Genomic DNA, 24,141 nt, shown 5'->3' on the forward strand with positions numbered 1-24,141 from the left:
AGTCATTTTCAGATTGAATAAAAAAAGTTGAGTCCTATGTTTAAGGTATTTTGATGAGAAAGGCTGCACTTTGAGGCCATGACAAGAAATGCCCCAAATTCATTATTTTTCCACCATTTTGAATCAGAAATTTTATGGATATCTGTCTATATATTGCATGTGTAAAGTTTGTGTTCGTTGCATATAGATTCGGCAGTGCGAAGACAAGGGGGACTGTGCAGACTTGGGGGAACTTGCCATACAGCCATTGGTGGTGGAAGCATGCAAATTTACGGGGGAAAAAATATATATATATTTTCACCCAAATTTTCCAAATTGGCTGCTAAAAGCTGATGTTATATTTTTTGGTTCACAAGGTAGTCTACACTAAAGTCTGTAGTTTTAAGTACATCTTAATTTTTCTTAGAAACATGATGAGAATTGAGATACGGTATATAAGGCATGTGCATTTACAGGATTTTGCACCCCGTGAGCCCTACCTGATTTTGTTGTCATTTTGTACTTTTTCGTAAAATTGCGCCCCCATGAACATGAATGATGAACAGGAGAGTACTTAAATAAACCTTTTATGTGAGCGTGAGCTAAAAATTGATAACCTGACCTAAAATTTTGACATTCTAAGCACTTTGGGTTATCAAGCAGGATGGGTATCTATCTCAACGATTGATGTGAACATTTTTGATATTCTGACCTAAAATTTAGACATTTTATTAGGAGTGGGCTATAAATGGGTGATTTTTGGTTTTACTGTGGGAACAGTTTTTTTTTTGTTCCTTTTACCTTATCTCAACATGAAATGACAATATTTTTTGTCTCGGGTCCGAGAAAAAAGTGTGCAGGGCCAAAATCCAAAATGGCCGCCAAAACCCCCCAAAATCACAGTTTTGGCCACAACTTCTTTATTTGGTGGTCTTTTTCTCTGGTTTTGGTGTCTGTTCATATGTTTTAGGGGGCAGGCATTTTGTTTTTTCTATAATTTACACTTTTAAACCATTATTTGTAGAGTTAAAAGGTAATTATACCTAAATTTTCCAATTTTTATAGCCTTTTTCCAGCCAAATGTAGGTTTTACCGTCCTGGAGTTATTGGATATTAGATGGTACGAGGTCAACAATAGCAAGCAGCTTCATAGAGCTATATTGCTTTTATTCCTCTACTGTGGGTTTTACGGATATTTGTGAAATATATCTTATTAAATAAAAAAAAATGTTAATTATCCATAGGGGCAATACAATGTACAGTATACTACTATTACTGTACATACTACACTGCATATTTCCATGCATTGACCACCATGACATATGACAAGGCCTGTATATAAACTATAGTGTCATAGAAATAAGCTCTTTAGGTTTAACATTAGATTGTGAATTGTGAATTTGATTGCATGTCAGCTGATGTACATGATGAAACCAGCAACGTAAATTGCACATAAAATATCACATATCATATACGTACATCACATATCTACATGTAGCCATATCTTCTTCATTTGGAGGCTTTTTTACCTGGTTGTGATGTCTAACTGGCCTATGTTTATGGGGTCAGGTAACTATATAATCATGGTAATGTTGATAACAGCCAATCAGAACCAAGGATTCCATGTAAGTTACCATTAAGTTAACATAATGGTAAATTTTTATGCAACGGGGTCCAGAATATCTACAGTGTAAATGCCATGATCCGCCCCCTGAATTAGCACATTTGACAAAACATGTCCTCAGTTTCTGAGACAAAACATATCTTCAATTTATGAGGCATCTAATTCTAAACCTAAGAGCTCATTTCTACATGTATAACACTATAGTTTATACATCTCCTTTTCCTTCCTTCGATTATGTCGGAGATCAAAACAAATTCTGCCATCAGTGTAGCTTGCAGCATTTGTCCACATGCTGTCACATACAAATTTTAATGTATTTTTTGTTTTTGAGTATCTTCCGATCCGATATCCAAACTGATTTAGATTTTAGGAGCAAAACTTCCAAACCGAACTCTGATCCCGTAATTGCTCTAACTTACATTATCGTAAACAGTGCGGGAGCCTCCCAGTTCGTGCCCAAAAATGACATGACTTGCCACGACAAAATCGTGGCCAAAAGTCCTGCAAGTGTCAGCCTGGCTTTAGACTGAGATTAGGTCTAACGTTAGGTCTAACGTTAGGTCTAAGTTACAGTAAGATCAATCTAACGATGTCAACTTAGATCTAGACTTAGCTTTAGAGTAACTTAGTCTAGGACCTCACTTTTAGACCTTAACTTAAATAATGTTATAAAATAGGTGTATAATTTCAAGCATCGCGATTGGCCAATACGCATCACATGATATCCAACTTTTTTGGTGCACTACCGTGCACAACGAAAATTGACAATGCATGCTCAAGCAAACCAGTGCGGTAGAATTCCCGGGAGAAGTCCAACAAAACTGTACTGTAACTTTTCAAGAATTTGTTTGTGTTGCTATTTTATAAAACAAATAATGCACTTGCTCTGTCGTGCATAAAAGTAAATGCAGAGAAAGCTTGGTTTCTTCAGATGATGCACACTGGGCACTTGCCACCAGCGGCTCATGCACATTGCGGCATTTATCTAAAGAAACCTTGCGTGCTCTGCATTTCCACTGACGCACTCGACTGCATGCATTATTTGTATATTAACGTTTGTTGTTTGTTAGTTTTTGTCTTTACCATGTTTACTGTTGTTACTATCATAACCCAGGGAGCTCCGGCCCCCAGGACTCGTCAGTTTAATACTAGGCAGTAGTGTTGTCAGTCGGTCCGGGATCGGGATGAATTCCCGGCGGTCTGAGGCTCCGAGACGGTTCCGAGACGGTTCCGGGATCAATCAACTTAGACCGTATCCCGGCAGGAAAATAAAATCAATAATGGCCAAATTCATGTTGTAATATTTCCCTAATTAGTAATTGTACTTACGAAATACGAGAGAACAATTTAGTTTCAACTGGCTGTGTGCACATGCACCTCGAAATATTACGCAATCTGTACTCGTCGATCGCATGAGCATGCACGCAATCTAGCTTTGCACACGGCTCCGAGAGATCTACGCAGACAACAATCGTCTACTGTATAGTCTCATGTGCAGACCTCTTTCACCTCAGTTCGTTTTACCGAGTCATTCATTTACCCCATACTTTCGAGTTGAATCTGCTACGATATGTATGGACTAGTGAATTTATCATGAAATAATTTACTTACAATTGACGATGATGATCTATGAGTATTTGCAAATTTAGTCATTTAAAAAAAGTCGCCATTAATTTTGTGATGATTGTATTTGTTGGGGTATTTTTTTGCGAAAGGGTTTGCAAATAACAACTAGACGAATGCGCATCATGTTTCAGCTGGTTAGAGCCGGGAGAGAGAGAGAGAGAGAGAAGGGGGGAGTTACGGGAAGTGCTTGGTCGTTCACGACTGGGGACCATCTGTCATCTGTTGACTTGATGTTTACAATTGCAAACCAGTCGGTCAAATCATGGAGCTGTTAATAGATCTATGGTCAAATCATTTCTCCTAGATATATTTCGACTTAAATTATAAAATTGTACCAAAACGCTGTTAGAATTGGCGATGTTTAAAGTGGCGTTGTTTAAACTTTGAAACATTGTTTTGAAAGTCATATCATACCCTATATGTTGTAAAAATATGTTGTTAAATGCATCAAACAAATTATCAATGATATTAACAGTTTTAAATGATATCGTTGGAAATTGCAAAAAATATTTAAAAACAAACTGTTTAAAGTTTAAAAAAAATTCTATTGGTTTAATAGTTTAAAAACAGTTGTATATTGACTGGCTTAAACAATGTTTCTTAATATTTAAATAGTTGTTCAAAATAATTTTTTTTACTGTGAATAGTCTGAGTATCTATTCAAATAATGTTTTCTCGATCGAAAGTAATTCATGATTAAAGAAAAAATGAGTTTGTTGTTTTGATGCGAAGTGCCAGCCGCCGGGACTAATCTTGTGTAAATTTCCAAATAAGCTTCTCTGATAAGATAGTATTCACTTTTCTCAGTAGTAGTGATATCAAGGAGATATCTCCTTGGTGATATCATACTGTTCAGAGTTACGAGAGAGGGAGAGAGTGAAACTGAAAGTTAAAATTCCGGGCTAGCTAGGGCCACAGGCGCACTGACAAGACATTACACAATTTGCTTATAACTGTCAACCACGTGCGCACCGACCACAGATCAGTGGCACCGACACGTGTGTTATTGGACTGTCAGATCAGCAGCTGGGTCGACTCAAACATAATTCGGGTCATGTCAGTGGTCATTAATGTTTACAGTTTGCGGTGGTGGCACGCTTTGACTGTCTCATCATTATTTTCCCCACGTTTTGAGTGAATGTTTACAATTTGCGGTGGTGGCATGCACACTTTGACCATGGAGCTAACAGTTAATAGTTCTATGCTTTGACTGTCTGGTGCACCGCCAGTGCGCAGTGTTTAAGGCTGGAAATGTAGGTATACACTTTTGGATTGCATTTGTGCGTGGAGATATGTTTCGGGATTCGGGACGAGCCGGGATCCCGATAAGGAAATTTTGAAGTTGCCGGGATGGTTTCGGACCGGGATTTTTTTTCTAGATAACAACACTACTAGGCAGACATGGGTACTCTCCAAAATGGGGTAGAATGGGGTCACAATAGCACTCCAAATAAAAGGTGATTTATGCACTTACCTCGATTATGTGGATGAAGGTCTATCGTGACACAGAATTCTGACATTGAGGCACAAACTGGACCCTCAAAAAAAAGGAAAAGTTAGACCTCCATGTCGCATTCATTCTCAGTATCAATCAGCCATTTTTTTTTCAATTTTGAAAGGACGAGACAACTTTTCCGTTTTTTAGGGTCTAGTTTGTGCCTTGATGTCAGGATTTTGTGTCACCTACTTACTTTCTTTAAGTCCACGATGCTGTAGGCTTGAGTTGAGTGCCACGATAGACCTTCATCCACATAATCGAGGTAAGTGCATAATTTATTTTTTTCTTTTTTATTTGGGGTGCTAATGCGACCCCACCACCCTATTTTGGAGAGTAGGCCTAGCCACTGCCTAGTCCAATTTGGGGAAGTTACAAATTGATTGATGTAGAGGTTCGAGTCCTGGTCACGTCTTTAAGATGGTGACGTTAAAGGTCGGTCCCAGACGTAAATAATAATCTGATTAATAAACATCTGAAAAATTAAAATACACACACACACTTATATTACACAGATGAGTCCTGGGCTCCCTGGGTTACATGGCAAGCTCCCCTAAGTCTGTGCAGTGCCCTGTCTACGCATAGATCTACCGGTATGCAATTCTAGTAAAAGATATGCATGCAATGAACACAAACTTTACACATCTATTGCATAGACAGATATTGATTACAAACTCACGTACAATGTCGATGGTGGAAAAATAATGAAATTTGTGCATTTCTTGTGACGGCCTCTAAATGCGCCTTTCTCATCAAAATCCCAGAATTGCAAGCAAAGTGAATGGGTGGGCAGACATGGAGCACCATTTTTTTTTGTTCAATCTGAAAATGACTGCCCGAGGTTTCATCCAAGAAAATCATATATAGGCCTATACTATACTGATGGTGGGCCCCCAAGTCTGCGCACTTAACAATTTGAGTTAACATCTAACATGAATTTCTTATTTCACAAAATTTTCATTTACTAATGTTCCTTATATTATTATAAGTGTCTACCAAATTTCTCATTAAAAATGAAAGAAAAATATAGGATTTTCTTGAAAGAACCTCGAGCAGTCATTTTCAGATTGAAAAAAATGGTACCCCATGTCTGTGCACTCATTTACTTTGCACACGATTCTGGGATTTTGATGAGAAAGGCTGCATTTTGAGGCCATCACATGAAATGCCCTAAATTCATTATCTTTCCACCATTCTGAGTCAGATTTTCTTATGAATACCTGTCTATGTATTGCATGTTTAAAGTTTGTGCTCGTTGCGTATCTCCTTTTACTAGAATCGTGCAGATACGCATGTGCGCAGACAAAGGGGACTGCCATATTTCTTTCAAATTGTTATGAGATATTTGGCACACTAACTCATCACAATGTAATTCATGTATGGTTGGAACTATATCGACCACCTAATCTTCTAAGCATCGTATCTGCAAAAATATTCATAAATTTTACCCAGTTTTCGTCTCATTCGTGCAGAAAAATGAGCAGATCAGATTCCCATGTTTCCCTCGGCGACTCCGAGTCTATCCGCGTATATATCGACGAACAACGAATATGACTATTTTACAATTGCTCATTTGCACCCGTCTTTTGAAACCGACCACCCGCAATAGGGCCGATTCTTGTCGCGGTGGCGAAATATTTTTACTCTTCCAAATCAGTTCTATGATGTCAACATGCTAAATGATCGTTTCACTACTTCCACTGTGAGCTCCGGCACATGATTCGACAATTGACGACGGATATTGTTCTAAAGCCGTTTCCTATCGGATTTCTTGGTTTTTCAGTGGGGTTTGGGTCTGGTCAATATAATTTTGATTAATTCTACTAAATGTTTACTTTTCGTTGCTTGTTTTTTTCTCGTAAAATCAATTCTTACTGTTTCTATGGACACTGCGCCTACTCTCCCGCGCGTATCGTTTGTAGCCTAATACGCAATAATTTTAATGCGCGCAAGCAGAGATGCGTGAGATTTTCTGTGAATCTGAGTGAGATCACAGACATTGTGTACAATGGGGATAGGCTGTGATAGTTGCGTGAGACAGAGATTTGAGGGGATGAACAAGAGTCCAAAATGCTTGAGTCTCATGCATAATTGCATGATTATTTTCTTGACTCTGATGCGATACCTAGAGCCAACAACTACAAATACCTGGGGGTGACAGTGACTACAGATCTGCGTTGGAATCTTCACTGCCAGGACATCAGGAGAAAGGCCAGTCGTACACTGGGCCTCATCCGCAGAACTCTATCACCGTGTTCCAAAAAGGTTAAGGCCAAGGCATATACTGCGTTAGTCCGTCCTCAACTGGAGTACACTTCTGAGGCATGGAATCCGCACACTGTTACAGCTGTTGAATCACTGGAACAAGTACAAAGATCTGCGGCCCGATTCGTTCACTGTGACTTCAGGAGAACAACATCCTCCTCAGCCTTGGTCTCCACCCTTGGATGGAACAGCCTCCACACTCGTCGGCTCTTAGCACAATGCTCCCTTTTCCACCGGATGCACCATCAACTGGTTGGCGTGCCTTTGCCACAGGTCATTTCTCCAGCAACCTACTTTGGTAGGCACGACCATATAGCTAAATATGCCATACCCAAAGCTACAATAGACACATACAAATATGCAATGTTCCCTAGGACAGTACGGATATGGAACAGATTACCAGGACATGTCATTCTCCATGGAAACCCAACTACGTTCAGAGAGGCTGCACTACCTATCATCAGCATGATGCAGCCTCCTGTTGGGTCCCACATGCTATAAATGGACCAATGCATGTTTTTACTCGCACCCCTGCATGCTCATTTTTATTGTATATAGTGAGTGATTGTATTACCGACCGGCCTTGTATTACCGAACGCGCGCATCATACAGTATTGCTCGGAATAAAGTTGACACATTACCGCGCTGTACCGCGTAAGTCGACGGGAGATCGGGTACCGCGCGATTACCACCAGCAAATTCCCATCGGCGGGAGTCTCCTGCCAAGAGAAATTACGGCGGTAATTACCACGAGATTTTTTTAATAAAAATCTCGTGTATTACCGCGGTAATACCGCAGAAGGAGGGACGATCTTATGTTGATAATAAAATGTCACAATTTAGACAACTCACATGGTTCAAATTAGCCCTCCTGACTTGCCGCGATGTCTCTCTCGAAATTACAATACAGCAACTTATTGCCGTAAGATGCCGTCTCGATCTCCTCGAAACCCAAACAAAAATGTCATGGCTTGATGTTTAGCTTTGCGCCAGTGCACAATTTTAATGCACGCTCGTGTCATCGCCCTCAAATTGTCATCTTTCTGAACTTCTTTGAACGAAAGTCGGGTCGAGATGAGATCATGTACTTTCTGGGATAAGTTGTAAATAGTTACAAGAAAAAGGGAGCACCCAATAACGGAGGGACAGAGTCGAGCAAGAGGAGAGAGCGACAGATACGAGAGACGGGGAATGATCAAGAGAGAGGGAGAGAGAGCATTAGATAATGGATAGAGAGGGCGTGGGGGCGGGGTGGTTAGATTGAGCAAGAGACACCGAGGCTGGAAAAAACAGACCTATCGTCTATTTCCTTTAATTTCTTACATTCCTTTATCGTCATTCTCTCACTTGTTCGCAACTATAATTATTTAATTTTAATATTTTCAGTGCATTATTGCCCAACAATCCTCCTGCCGTTATTATGATATAAGGAATGATAAACTACTTTGTTTCTCCCACCACTCGATCAAGTCACAAAAACACAGCACGTACAAGGCATATTAAATGATTGCACCACGAATTGATTACTCATGCTTAATTATAATCAGTGTTGTTTTTCCCTTGTTTCCTCATATTCTATTTTTATCGTTTTTTATGTTGATATATTTCCATTTGACCCATGTCTCACTCATTAAATTTTTACTGAATCAATATCTCAGGTCACTTCTCCCTCGATCCCTATCTTTTTTTCCTCCATTCTTTAATCCTTTTGACTTTTTTGGTGTAATATTGCAAAGCTCTATATTCAATATTATCCGACGTTCAAGCTGGTGTTAATGGATGAACAAAGATAAAATATTTTTAAGTGTCAATTTATTGTCACCGGATCGTCATAATATGCATATATCTTCTTAAAGTTTAATTAATCTTTCATTGTTTGAATGATAGTTTTCAGAATTGTTTTTATATTCTCTCCTCTCACTGATTCACGTCACCTCTGTCATTGTCTGCTGTCATCTCTCTTGCTCGCAGTGGCGTACCTCAGATTTTCCAGCAAGGGGGAGGGCAAATTCGTCCGCCCAAAAAAATTGACAAGCAACCAAAAAAAAAGTCTACAAGAACAAATGAAGGATTTCGTATCAGGAAAAATTTTGGCCAGCCAAAAAGTCTTCAACCACAAATAAAGGATTTCGTATCAGAAAAAAAATTTACAAGCAAAAAAAAATAAAATTCAAGACCAAAGTAGCAGGCCATCTGTGTGTCGCTCGTCAGGGGGGGGGCACTCTCTCCCATCTGACCCCCCCCCGCCGTAGGTACGCCAATGCTTGCTTATACCATGGTCACATTTGTTCCACGGCGGCCGTACGGCGAGTCGAAAACAGCCGTTTTATCCATTTTGATTCAAACCACCAATATGTAGTTGGACAAAAAAATGTTAAAACGGCTGTTTTCGACTCGCCGTACGGCCGCCGTGGAACAAATGTTACCATGGCATAATGGCTCGTGAGGTGCTGGTTTGCACAGCAAACCAGCCTGAAAGGTCGAGCGAAGCTTCTGCAGCCTCCGTAGACATAGTCTGCTATGCAGACTCGTTGAATCAGCTGAGGTACACACACTGCTGATGTGGGTCTACATTTTTAGACTAATGTTTGCTCGACTCACTTTTCCCTTGCCTTATCGTTCCTTAGATACATGTATTTAATTTGATATATAGATATTAGTTTGATTCGTATAATCACAATATTTATCTACCGTCTGTTACCAAGTATTGTTATCTTTGTCTTTTTTTGACTTAGATTTTGACTATATTTTCATGTATTATATGATGATTTATAGTTTTTATGTTTTCCTTTGGTCATTGATGAAAAACAATTTTATGCTGATCTTTTGTACCTGAATGTTCTAATAAACAAATAAAGGTGTATATTTGTCAATAAGTAAATATTTGGTCTTAACTAAGACCCAACGGTGGATCATATTATCCTGAAGGCACAAAGATGAACCACTGAAGTCAGACAATGAATTAAATTGTCCTGATTAACATCATGACAATTAACTGTAAGTATGAATGTCTTCAGTTAAGTTTTAGTGCCGGAATAAACATTTGCTTGTGCTTTGTGAAGGCTTGTTTGTGCTTATCCCTCACTCGGCGATATCTGCATTGCGACAACGACAGAGTAAGCCCGAGAGTAAGCATATATGGGTATACGATCAACGTTAGGCCTAATTTAGTAAAGTCTTTTGAAGAAGTGTACAAGGCTAGTACTAAGTAACTACATGTAGCTAGCTACAATCACTGTCAGTGTCACTACGTCAAACCACTAGTACGAGTTTAGCTAGCTACTGTACTACTAGTATACGGTACCGGTTACCGTACATTGTGAGCAGAGGCCGAGAAGACAGTGACAGTGCATAATATTCCGATTTTGTCTCTAAAATGGACGTCCATCATTAAAAAATACAATACCTGTATCATTTAACTGAAGAAAATGAGTTTAGGTTCAGTAACAATCACTGGGATAGCACAAAAGCACGAAATACTTTCTATTTGGTGATTTTGTTGTAACTTAGTTCGAGCAATCTGATTTTCTTTCGAGCTCGCTGGTATGGTACGGTATCTGCAAAAGCGCTAACGAGTACTCGCACGAGATGGGTTTTTCTCTTAATTATGGTATGATTTAGGAGTAGACTGAATAGATTATGCCTAATATCACTGAGAAATACGACAAAAAAAGTTCTAAGAGGCATAGCGAGAGCTTTTAATATAAAGGATGGGAACAATTACTAAGGAAAATGTTTCTGAAATTGAAAATCCCATTTGAAATCGAAACAAACTTCGAGATAAAAAAAAAAGTGAATTTGAGCTGTAGAGGAACGGGGGGGGGGGGGTAGCACCCTCCCCCTCTCCATCGAGAACCATTAAAACATTTATTGTGGTAAAATAACGGACATACGTAAGTGACCTGACCCTTGGTTATATGCAGAATTTTTTTTCGGGGGGGGGGAGATGCATAAAATAAAAAAAAAATTGAAGTGAGAAAAGCGACCGAGCTTGTCATTGCGTGTTTCCGTTCTGTTAAGAATGTTCAGACTTTTCGTGGCATATATTACCTTCATTTGGGAGTGAAACACATTTTTTTTTCAACTTGTAAGATTTTACTGAATAAGCATACCCCCCCCCCCCCGTTGAAAAAGTTGGATCCACCCCTAAACTTCAATAGTGATGCTGTGATTAAAATGATTGACGGAGCGAATGAGGGAAAACCAAGCAATAAAACAATGGAAACGAGTCAGGAAGTGGCAGTATACATAAATTAAATAAAGAAATATATCCAATGAAGTGACATTAAATTTCGCAGTACGTTTTTCATGAATGTGTAAGAATGAAAAAAATAAATCAATCAGCTAGAAATGTGGAAAGATAAACTTACCTTATTAATCTAATGCACAACATAGTTATGGTTTGAACATCGGGTATAGTCGAGGACGACCTGGCATCATCATGGGTGAGGGGTAGTTTGCAGGCACAGACCCTCATTGGAACAAGTGTGCCTCCACGCAAAGACTAGCACATACAAAACTTGCTGTTCCAATCCTGAGCGAGAGAGCCTTCAGTACACAAGGCATGAGTAGGCTGCACATTCAGACCCTTATTTCGAGTGAAGGGTTTGCCCAGCAGACTAGGTGAGGGGTGGGTTATTTCTATTTCTTCAATCATCAGTTCTTCTAATTTATCCATCATTTGATTTCATCAGTCAGTATCAACCTCTCTTGTAACCACACGTACACATACGCCTGCTATCTATATCTTAATTTCTCTTAATCTCTATTAAGACGATCCCTTTATTTTATTCCTCAATATCAATAGTTCCTGTCCTCTTCTATCGCTCTTAATTTTTGTTGAATATCTTGTCTATCCCCTATTTTATTCACTATCAATTATGATACTTCCAAAAGAACGGCACGATACCAAATTGAAGACAAAAATAAAGAATAGAACATAACATTTTAATAAACGAACATGTTCCGAGGTGTCGCACCTCATCCTGAAAATTATTAACAGAGTCATTGCTATTTATACTGTTAGGATGTCAATTATAAATTTCAAGAATGTAGTTACACAGGATTATAAGGTGTGAATTCAATTGTTCAATGGAATGCAGTAAAAAAAAAGTCTATGGATTCATCAGATAGGGGTGGGTTAAATTAAATGGATAACATTATTTGGAAATTGCACACCTGTTGGTTTAGTTGAGGTTGTTTCCATTTGATGAAAAGCCCTTCTTTTCTTTTTAGTTGAAAATCTGTTTGAGCAGTATCGAGAATTTTGAAACAATGGGTATTTCATTCTAACTAGCATTGGGGTGACGATTGCAAGTGTCTCCAGACATGGTAGACAGTGACTGTGTGTAACTACATGTACATTCTTGAAATTTATACTTGACATCCTAACTGTATAAATACCTATGACTCTGTTAATAATTTTCAGGCTGAGGATGAGGTGCGACACCTCGAAACATGTATGTCCTATTCTTTATTTGTGTCTTCACTATCAATTGTTATTGTCTTGTATTCGTCTACCGTTCTTGTTCTATCTCTTTCAAGCATATAGGCCTATACCCTTAAGTATTTTATTTATTCAGATCATTCTTTCCTCTCTGATCTCGCCTTTTCTTCTCTTTAACTTCAATCGTTTCCATCAGTCACACATATATAATATGACGGTACAAGACTCTTACATTGTTTTGTTTCTTCAGCATCAATAAGATCAGGAATGATGTCCTCGTACATGTATATTAATTCCTCTTGAAACGTGGTTAAATTGAACAACCCTAGCTGTATGTGAACTTAACTGGGGTCAATTAATTACACCGTCTCGCGCATTTTGTGGACAATGAATAGAGGTGTGAAGATTATAGAACAGCTAACAATGAGAAGGCTGTAAGTTACACAATGATCTTTTGTGTAACTGTTTGAATAGAACATGTATTAAGCCAATTAAGTCAATCCCGTTATTTTATTCCTCTATATCAATAGGTCCTGTCCTCTTCTATCGCTCTTAATTTTTGTTGAATATCTTGTCTATGTCTATCCCCTATTTTATTCACTATCAATTATGATACTTCCAAAAGAACGGCACAATACCAAATTGAAGACAAAAATAAAGAATAGAACATAACATTTTAATAAACGGAACATAGTCATTGCTATTTATACAGTTAGGATGTCAAGTATGTAGTTACACAGGATTACAAGGTGTGAATTCAATTGTTAAATGGAATGCAGTAAAAAAAATACAAATTCTATGGATTCATCAGATAGGGGTGGGTTAAATTAAATGGATAACATTATTTGGAAATTGCACACCTGTTGGTTTAGTTGAGGTTGTTTCCATTTGATGAAAAGTCCTTCTTTTATTTTTAGTTGAAAATCTGTTTGAGCAGTATCGAGAATTTTGAAACAATGGGTATTGCATTCTAACTAGCATTGGGGTGACGATTGCAAGTGTCTCCAGACATGGTAGACAGTGACTGTGTGTAACTACATGTACATTCTTGAAATTTATACTTGACATCCTAACTGTATAAATACCAATGACTGTTAATAATTTTCAGGCTGAGGACGAGGTGCGACACCTCCAAACATGTATGTTCTATTCTTTATTTTTGTCTTCACTATCAATTGTTATTGTCTTTGTATTCGTCTACCGTTCTTGTTCAATCTCTTTCAAGCCTATAGGCTTGTACCTTTAAATTAAAGTATTTTATTTATTCAGATCATTCTTTCCTTTCTGATCTCGCCTTTTCTTCTGTTTAACTTCAATCGTTTCCATCAGACACACATATAAACCCCTCAAAAAAAGTTTTGCAACTCGTTTTGGGGGTGATATCTTTTTGGTTAATGAAGTATAAAAGATGAAACTGGTATATTTGGAAAGCTGAATTATTCTTCTTTACAATGACATGCCATTTGCTGTGATTATGTAATCATGGAATATGCAGTCACCCTGAACATCGAGAAAAGTCAGAAGTGAAATGTTGCAAAATGCATTGATTTCCAACAAGAGTCTCCATTTCTATAGAATTTCCACCATGCAGGTGACAGTGAATGCACTCGGTCCATCCTCGAAACAATTGGAAATTCGCTATTGCAAACGACGCATTTTGCAACATTTCATGTCTAACATTGCTGCGTATTATCATGTCTGTGTATTTCATGATAACACTAGCATGACAAATGACACATGATTGTAAAGAAGAATAATCATGCTTTCTAAAGATATCACTTTTACACATGATGATGGCACATTAAGAAATTTATTAGCACTAAAATTTGCAGTATGAGTTGCAGAACTCAAACATGACATGGCAACGAATTTTGCAACATTTCATTTTTTACATTGCTGCATATTAATATCATGTCTGTGTATTTCATGATAACTCTGGCATTACAAATGACACATGATCGTAAAGAGGAATAATCATACTTTCCAATGATACCACTTTTACATATGATGATGGCACACTAAGAAATTTATTAGCACTCAAACTTGAGCTGCGGAACTTTTTTGAGGGGTTTATAATATGACGGTACAAGACTCTTACATTGTTTTATTTCTTCAGTATCAATCTTCCCTATCGAACGTGTACATTATTTATATAGACAGATAGATAAGATCAGGAATGATGTCCTCGTACATGTATATTAATTACTCTTGAAACGTGGTTGAATTGAACAACCCTAGCTGTATGTGAACTTAACTGGGGTCAATTAATTACACCGTCTCGCGCTTTTTGTGGACAATGAATAGAGGTGTGAAGATTATAGAACAGCAAACAATGAGAAGGCTGTAAGTTACACATCTGATCTTTTGTGTAACTGTTTGAAAAGAACATGTATTAAGACAGTCCATGAATACCCACCCCCAAATTGTCCAATATAGTTGGCATTTTGGGGCCCGGAGTGTTGATGAGGGTGACGATGATGGTCATGAGGATGATATTGAAAATCTATCATATATTTTGGATAAAAATCACCTGTTGTCGATAAAAAGAGAAACAATTGCAATAATTCCTGGTTGTCTGTTCTATATAGACGAACAATACACAGGGCAACATTAAAATGAATATACATAAACATATTAGCAAGAGATAATTGATATGCACATGGATTAAAACGAGTCAATTCATAAAAAGATACCATTGCAACATTTTATTAATATTACTGAAATACATTTATAGGGAATTATGTTTTAAATGTTTTTTTTACGTTACAGCTATAACGTAAGTGAAATGTTTTATAGTAATGAGAAAACCATTTTTATATGATTTTAACATTTCCCATAAACATTTTTATGATATTTTGTCAATGTTTTGTGCCACGGAAAATGGAGTATATTGGTAAAGCAAGAAAACTGGAAGGTAGTGACTTAATTGACCTCAAAAGGAATAGAATTCCCGGATCATATACACACCAATGATATAAGCCTCGGGTAAGTTGAACTGGAGTTATCATGTTGAGAAGGAAAAGTTAACGAATGGACGGACAGACGGACACCGAGTGTGTCCTTCATACGGGCGGGCGTAAAAAGACGATATAGCCTACAGGGGCAGGCTGTTGCTGGAATGATGAACGGGGAGAAAGGGAACAGAGTAACACTAACAGGCATATAAAATATTTAAGGAAGATGCAAGGGGGGGGGGGACTGAATAAGATTTTTCAGAAACTGCTGATGCTAGGCATTTAAAGCAGGGCCACTTGCGGGTTTTCTTTTTCCGGGAAGGGGGGTTCAAGATGGCCGATCGAAGAGAAAAGAGGGAGAAGTAGGAGGAAGAAGACGACGGCGAGGAGAAGGAATGAAGGATAAAGAAGATAAGGATAAAGAAGATAAGGATACAAGAGAAGCAACGGATGATATGTTGAATGAACGAATGAAGGTGATAAAGGTAAAGAAAGAAGAAGAACAGGAAGAAAACAAAGTGAAAGACATAAGAATTGAATGAGAATAAATAATATACGAATGATGATATTGAAAAGTAATCTTTTTGGGGTATAAAATCATGTAAAATGAAATATGGTGGGAAGTGAATAATCTTTGAATAAAAGACGTAACCGATAAACGTACAGAATTTTACAGAAAATGATGGAAATCAAATTTACTAGTTCTTCGAATAAACAACTAATTAAAACACAGAACTGATGAACAGGAAAATGGAAAGCAAATATACTCGTCCTCTGAACGTCGGAATGATGGAAAGTGAATCTACTTGTTCTTGGAATGAACGATGTAACAGATAAAATAAAAATACAGAATCGTTGAATAGAAAAATGAGGGAAAGCGTTTTTTTTTTCTTTAAATAAAAGACGTAACTGATGAAACAATGAAAAGAATTGATGGAACTAAAAAATGATATGAAGGTAATCAACTCGTTCTTGCAGTGAACGATGCAATTAAACTATACAGAATTGAACAGAAAAATGATTGAAAGCGAATGTTCTTTGAATAAAAGACGCAAGTGATTGAATGAAAAAAAAACACAGAATAAATGAACAGAAAATGATTGAAATCGAATGTTCTTTGAATAAAAGTCGTCAGTAATGGAAAAACACAAAAATATTGATGAACAGAAAATGATAGTTAGCAAATCTGTGTTCCATTCTGAGTAGATCTCGTATCTCATAGGTTGTTTTGTTTATTTAAATGTATGATTATTTTGACTTAATTCTAAATCTCTATTTCATAACTTCATAATAAAACTCAAATCTGAATTAAACTCGTCCTTTGAATTGACTTTGTATACGATTACATGAAAAAAAAGTCAATCAATGAACAGAAAAATAATGGTAATCTAATCGTCCTTTAAATGAACGACGTAACAGAAAAATACAAATACAGAATTCATGAACAGAAAAATGATGGAAAGCGAATCTACTTTGAATAAAAACGTAAGTGATGAAATTAAAAACAAAAAACACAGAATTGATAAACAGAATATGATGGTTAGCAAATCTACTCGTCCTTTAAATAAACGACGTATTACTGATTAAAAATAAAAAAAAAACAATGAACAGAAAACGATGAGCATAGGCGGCGGGGGGGGGGGGGACAGATCCCCCTAAATTTGAGGTGGGAGGATGGTTCCCCTCTAAAATTTTAGTTGATAACCTTTTTTTTCTTGTCAAATTTTTTAACTGTGTCCATCACAAGATTTCAGGTGGACCCCTCCTATTTTTGTTGGCTTCCGCCGCCTATGATGGGAAGCGAATCTTCTTCTTTGAATGATGAATAGAAAAATGATGAAAATATTCGTTCTTTGAATGAAATACGTACCTGATTAAAATTACAGAATTGAAGAACAGGAGATAAAAATAAAAGACATAAATTATTATCTACTCCTTTTAAACGGAAGACGTCATTGATAACATATACACTGAAAAATAAACCTTTAGCTAGCTTCATAAATAAACAGTGGAAAGGGAATCTACTCGTCCTTTAAGCCAAAGATGTCACAATAACTGGGTCACTCGGTCAGGAACTGGGCACATGGATTTTTAGCGGGAATTTTTCTGATGCGCGCGCTCGAGGCAGTTTTTCAACCTACTGTCTATCGGGTTGATATTTTGAAGTGCAAATGACTGGATGGTAGATTAAAAGAGAATTGAACAAAGTGGGTTTAGCCATAATGTTGTTAGCCCATCTGATAAATAGACCAAGTGACAATAGAACATCCGTCAGTAAACTGACGGGATCGCATCGGGATCGCTTGAGATTGCGTCTTGTTTTTACCAAAAAGTGTCTAGTGTTGAGGCGAAAAGTACATGGACAAATGGTGATCAGATCTGACTAAAATCTCGTGTTTGACGTGATAATTGGGCCTCTCTTCAGCCAGCGGCCTGCGGGAATTACCGCGGGAATTTCACACGTGAAATTGGCTGGCGGTAATTTTTTGGTTCACGCCTGTCTCGCGGTAGGTGCGTGACCCCTCGGGAGGGTGTCAACTTTATTCCGAGCAATACTGTATGCGTCAGAAAATAATCAAATACGCTCAAACCTTTGCAACTTCCTTCCAAAGGGAACTTAAGTAGAAAAATGATGAAAAAGTATCAAAAACACAATTTCAAAGTCTTTATATCCTCAAAACAATAAAATATGGTCAAAATAGCTCATCAGTGACTTTGTTGTTTTCCCAACTTTTCCCATAGAAAACACACGTTCGGTAATACGATACCTTTTCAAGTGACCAAAATATTTCACTTGCAAAGAGGGGTCCGATTGGAAGCTGATGTCGTAAAAATGAAAAACAATTTCGGCAAAATTTCTGCATGTTTATATTTTGTAGGTATTTGTGTACTTATGGTGAATTTTATTGGAATAATGTGTTTGATATGATCAAATTCATGAAAAGTGTTCGGTAATACGATCCACTACCATATACCGTATGTGAGCCAACCCAAATCCTGCACCTTGTCACCTCCATTGGCACATGACATTATTGACATCCCAGTATAGCTTCCAAGGAGCTGCGTTTTGGGATTATTGCGACAAGTAACAAGTAAAATAATGCGTGAGACTTGGTAGCTCTGCGCAAGGTGGTCAGTTTCAAAAGAGGTGGTCGATATGTTGTAGTCTCACTATAATATAAGGAACATTATAAACTGAAAGATTTTGTGAAATAAAAAAGAAATTCATGTCAAATCTTTATACTCTTTACTGATTCATGTCAAATCTTAAATTTTACTGAAAGATTTTGTGAAATAAAAAAGAAATTCATGTCAAATCTCTACTCAAATCGTTAGGTGTGCAGACTTGGGGACCTGCTTCTTCTTCATCTTTGTTGTTAACCATCATCATACTGTTTCTTGTTTGCAAAAAGGCAAAGTCTAAGTCTAACTGATAGGCTAACTCTAGTCTAAGTCTAAGAATAAGATAAAAAAGATTTCAAAATAAAGACAGTGTCCGAACAACGAACCCCATCCTCATGATCCTCAGATCCTAACGTTAGTCGTTACAATGCTAGTTTTTGTGCTTTAGACAAATAAGTTTAGATCTTGTGAAAATGCAGAGAGAATAATTTCGGAATGTTTGAAAATCGTACTTTCTGTGATGAAGTTTCAAAGAGTGAAGGGCATGCTGGATCTGCAATCCTACGGCTACGGCCAACTGCTACGAGGTACGCCGGGCCTCTCTCTAGCCGAGGCAAGTCCTTACTTGGCGGCCGACGGTCCGAATGATCCCCACCGCTGGGTCTGGCCCGCCAGGGGACGTCCACTTCCTAAGCACTTGTCTTGTTCCACCGTAACGTAACTTGAATCTTCGCAATTGCATGCATGAGCTGGATCCAGGCCAGGCTGCATGTGAGTCCTCTATTATTATGAGCACATATATATCGAGATGCCCTTGCCTGGCTGGCACATGGCGACCAATAGTGAAGTTGGAGAAAAATCATAGAGAAATATAGTATAGATCTAGGCCTATATCTCTAAAGAGAAAAATACAAAATGAAAATAGAAATCACAAATTTTCTGTCTGTTGGAAAATATTTTATATAAAATGTAGTATACCCATTTGCTGTGTCCGTGTGTCATAAGAGACATAATCAAAATTTGTATTGTAAATATGCCGTTCTTACATAAGTGTGCCCCCCTTCATCAACCCTTTTTTGCTTCTCATGCAGTTTCCTAAAAAAAGTGCCCCCCCCCCTTTGAAAATCCTGGATGCCCCTCTACGTCTGGACAATAAATTTCAAATAACCATTATTCGGAAAAATCAACAGGCTATAATAGTTTCATCAACAATTAGTACAAAATGTTCGGCAATATTACATGGAACAACCATTCGCGACTTGACTCAAAAAGTTAGGGGGGGGTCCCAGGTAAAAAAATTTGACAAGCAAAAAAAAGTTCTCAACAAGATATAGAAATAATAAATGCATTCATGATTATGGCAGTCATGGAATTGCAAAGGTTAAAAAAGCATCACCATCATAATGAAATGGTGATGCGTTTTTAACCTGCGCATTTCCATGGCTACCATATCCATGAATGCATCTATTATTTCTATATCTTGTCACTGTGAGCTTTATTGTGTCTCTGAAGAGGACATGCGAATTAAGTAAAAAAAAATTTGACTTCGAAATAAACTATGTTGGAACTATGCATTATCTCTTATATATATATATATATATATATATATATATAGGAGCGCCTTGAACACCTAACAAGGTGGATATGTGCGAAATATAAATACCCTTTATTATTGTTATTATTTTATATATACATGTATATATATATATACAACAAAAAAAGTAAGTCCCCAAATCAAATTGCTGTAACTTTTGAACGGAATTATTTTGAGATATGATATTTCATAGGTGGTTTTCTACATTCATTAAGCAACTCCTGGGGAAAAATGAGATTGATCGGTGGGGTCATGCATGAGAAATTAAAGATTGAATTAAAAATGATCATTTTTGAAAGTCACAAGAGTCGTTTTTTAGATTGTGCAAATACAAAGTTGGGCAAAAGTTGTTTTTAGGTGAATTTTATGGTGTTAATGCTGTTTTACTATCCATCATTAGCCACTCCACACACAATTTTGACATCGTATGTTCATGGTTGAGTGAGCACAATATTGCAGGGGCCACAGAAGCGGGGGGGGGGGCCTGGGGGCCCACACTTTTTTCTAAAAATGTAAAAATGACCATATGATTGTGATTTTTTGCATAGTCAGCCCCATCTCAATTTTGGCTAAGCCACTCCCCCACACTTTGAAAACGATTCCGCTGCCCCTGTATTGTGACGTACATATGTATCATCATAGAAATTTATGGTAGTATCCTCTACAACTTGTTAGGTCATATTAAAATTTGAATATGTTGGTGGCTCCCCCGATTATAGGCCCCTCCCCCATTTTTAAATTCTGGACCCATCCCTGATTTGTCCATAAAATAAACTGATTATGAGAAAATGTTTGGAAAAGAATTGAAGCAGTATAAAGAGTATGCATTCCTAAGTTTTCGAATGTGCTCGCTCAACCATGAAAATGTAAAAAGTTCAGAAAGTGTGTGGTGATAGAAATGATGGATGATAAAAACAACAGCATGTCACATTTGAAACCGAATTTGCCCCAAATATTCACCTTATTACCCTTTAAAATGAGTATGTGGCATTGAAAATACCAATTTTCCCATACTTTGATGCGTGCTCACTCATCCATAAACAAACAAACAAATCGATTTCATTTTTGCGCAGAATTCTACCCATAGGTTGATAAACAATACTGCCAAATGACATTGCTAAAGACAGCCTTGAAAAAAAGTTCCACGATATTGAATAAGGGGTTACTTATTCTTAAACATATATGCACCCATAATATACACAAGTCTATGAGAGAGGAAGTCAAAATTTTAACAAATATGAAATAAGGGTTTGTTTCATGAACGGTTTTTGTTACTTCTGCCAACAGTTATTTCATAAAACTTCGCACATGGCTTTACACCAAAATAACAATTCGATACGGCACAGAGTGGGGCCAAGGCCTTGAACTTTCTTCTCATTTGCATATTATTTTCGAATATTGTGTGCTCACTGATGCATTAAACATTAAACTTCGGGATTTTCATAAAAATCAAATCAAATGAACCATGTAAGGAGGTTTGTGGCAGATATCTGTAGTTACAAATTGCATTTTTTCCAATAACGTAAAAAAGAGCTAATCACATTCCACATGTTCATTCAAGCGTGCATATTTAATTAAACGCCTTTGAATCATTTAAGCATGCATGGTAATTGGTCATGAACATAATAAAAAAAAGTTGATAAAAGAGCAGTTTCAGTTACCAAAATAAAACAATACTTGCCTGTGATATTTGAAAATCGCATTTTTGTTTTCAATAAATGTTCATTGAACCGTGAAACGATGAATATTGGTGGAGATACTCGTCCTAACAATAACTGTCATCATATTCTATAATTTTTATTGATAAAAACAGTAAATCTTTTCAAAATGAATGAATCTTTGTTCACTTTTCTTCAAATATTCTTCATGTTCACTCCACAATATTTATTTCACATTTTTGCACGTAACAACCACTTTTATGACTTGTTCTCTCATCTACACATTCTCTCCAATCACTCTATTTAATGACTATTGGCAATTCAATGTATGTTTGCAAGTCTATAACAATAAAAGAAACAAACGGAAACAGCATTTCAATTAATACAACCATTTAATAGGAAAAACAGATCAAATAAATATATCATACAAATCAATTGTACGGATCAGTTCATCCTGCTGATACAAGGATTAATTTATCTTCATTTTAAAACTACATTAGGATAAATTTATCTTAATTTCAAGGCCACATGAGGATAAATTTATCTTAATTTCAAGGCTACATGAGGATAAATTTATCCTAATTTCAAGGCTACATGAGGATAAATTTATCCTAATTTAAAACCTACATGAGGATAAATTTATCCTAATTTCAAACCTACATGAGGATAAATTTATCTTAATTTCAAGGCTACACGAGGATAAATTTATCCTAACTTCAAGGCTACACGAGGATAAATTTATCTTAATATCAAGGCTGCATGAGGATAAATTTATCCTAATTACAAGGATACACGAGGATAAATTTATCCTAATTACAAGGATACACGAGGATAAATTTATCCTAATTACAAGGATACATGAGGATTAATTCATCCTAATTTAAAACCTACATGAGGATAAATTTATCTTAATTTCAAGACTAAATGAGGATAAATTTATCTTAATTTCAAACCTACATGAGGATAAATTTATCCTAATTTCAAACCTACATGAGGATAAATTTATCTTAATATCAAGGCTACATGAGGATAAATTTATCCTAATTTCAAACCTACATGAGGATAAATTTATCTTAATATCAAGGCTACATGAGGATTAATTTATCCTAATTTAAAACCTGCATGAGGATAAATTTATCCTAATTTAAAACCTACATGAGGATAAATTTATCTTAACTTCAAGGCTACACGAGGATAAATTTATCCTAATTACAAGGATACACGAGGATAAATTTATCCTAATTACAAGGATACACTAGGATAAATTTATCCTAATTACAAGGATACACGAGGATAAATTTATCCTAATTTCAAGGCTACATGAGGATAAATTTATCTTAATTTCAAGACTACATGAGGATAAATTTATCTTAATTTCAAACCTACATGAGGATAAATTTATCTTAATATCAAGGCTACATGAGGATTAATTTATCCTAATTTAAAACCTACACAAGGATAAATTTATCCTAATTTAGAACCTACATGAGGATAAATTTATCTTAATTTCAAGGCTACACGAGGATAAATTTATCCTAACTTCAAGGCAACACGAGGATAAATTTATCTTAATATCAAGGCTGCATGAGGATAAATTTATCCTAATTACAAGGATACACGAGGATAAATTTATCCTAATTACAAGGATACACGAGGATAAATTTATCCTAATTACAAGGATACACAAGGATAAATTTATCCTAATTTCAAGGCTACATGAGGATAAATTTATCCTAATTTAAAACCTACATGAGGATAAATTTATCCTTATTTCAAGGCCACATGAGGATAAATTTATCCTAATTTCAAGGCTACATGAGGATAAATTTATCTTAATTTCAAGGCTTCATGAGGATAAATTTATCCTAATTTCAAGGCTACATGAGGATAAATTTATCTTAATTTCAAACCTACACGAGGATAAATTTATCTTAATTTCAAGGCTACACGAGGATAAATTTATCCTAACTTCAAGGCTACACGAGGATAAATTTATCTTAATTTCAAGACTACATGAGGATAAATTTATCTTAATATCAAGGCTACATGAGGATTAATTTATCCTAATTTAAAACCTACATGAGGATAAATTTATCCTAATTTAAAACCTACATGAGGATAAATTTATCTTAATTTCAAGGCTACACGAGGATAAATTTATCCTAACTTCAAGGCTACACGAGGATAAATTTATCTTAATATCAAGGCTGCATGAGGATAAATTTATCCTAATTACAATGATACACGAGGATAAATTTATCCTAATTACAAGGATACACGAGGATAAATTTATCCTAATTTCAAGGCTACACTAGGATAAATTTATCCTAATTACAAGGATACACGAGGATTAATTTATCTTAATTTCAAGGCTGCA

General features: G+C 36.5%; 1 protein-coding gene across 2 annotated transcripts in view; it reads right to left on the reverse strand.

The window, feature by feature from the left end:
* LOC121410276 (tudor domain-containing protein 1-like) overlaps window positions 1–19,355 on the reverse strand; it is a 63,903-nt gene extending 44,548 nt beyond the window's left edge. Inside the window, exon 1 of one of the 2 annotated variants that reach the window (XM_041602257.1) lies at window positions 19,025–19,355. The gene's annotated coding sequence lies outside the window, so the exon portion shown is untranslated. The remainder of the gene's footprint in view (window positions 1–19,024) is intronic. The other variant, XM_041602259.1, reaches the window with a different exon arrangement.
* Between the last annotated feature and the right edge of the window lie 4,786 nt (window positions 19,356–24,141).

The sequence above is a fragment of the Lytechinus variegatus genome, chromosome 3 (assembly GCF_018143015.1).
Source record: "Lytechinus variegatus isolate NC3 chromosome 3, Lvar_3.0, whole genome shotgun sequence".
In the NCBI taxonomy this organism is placed as follows: Eukaryota; Metazoa; Echinodermata; class Echinoidea; order Temnopleuroida; family Toxopneustidae; genus Lytechinus; species Lytechinus variegatus.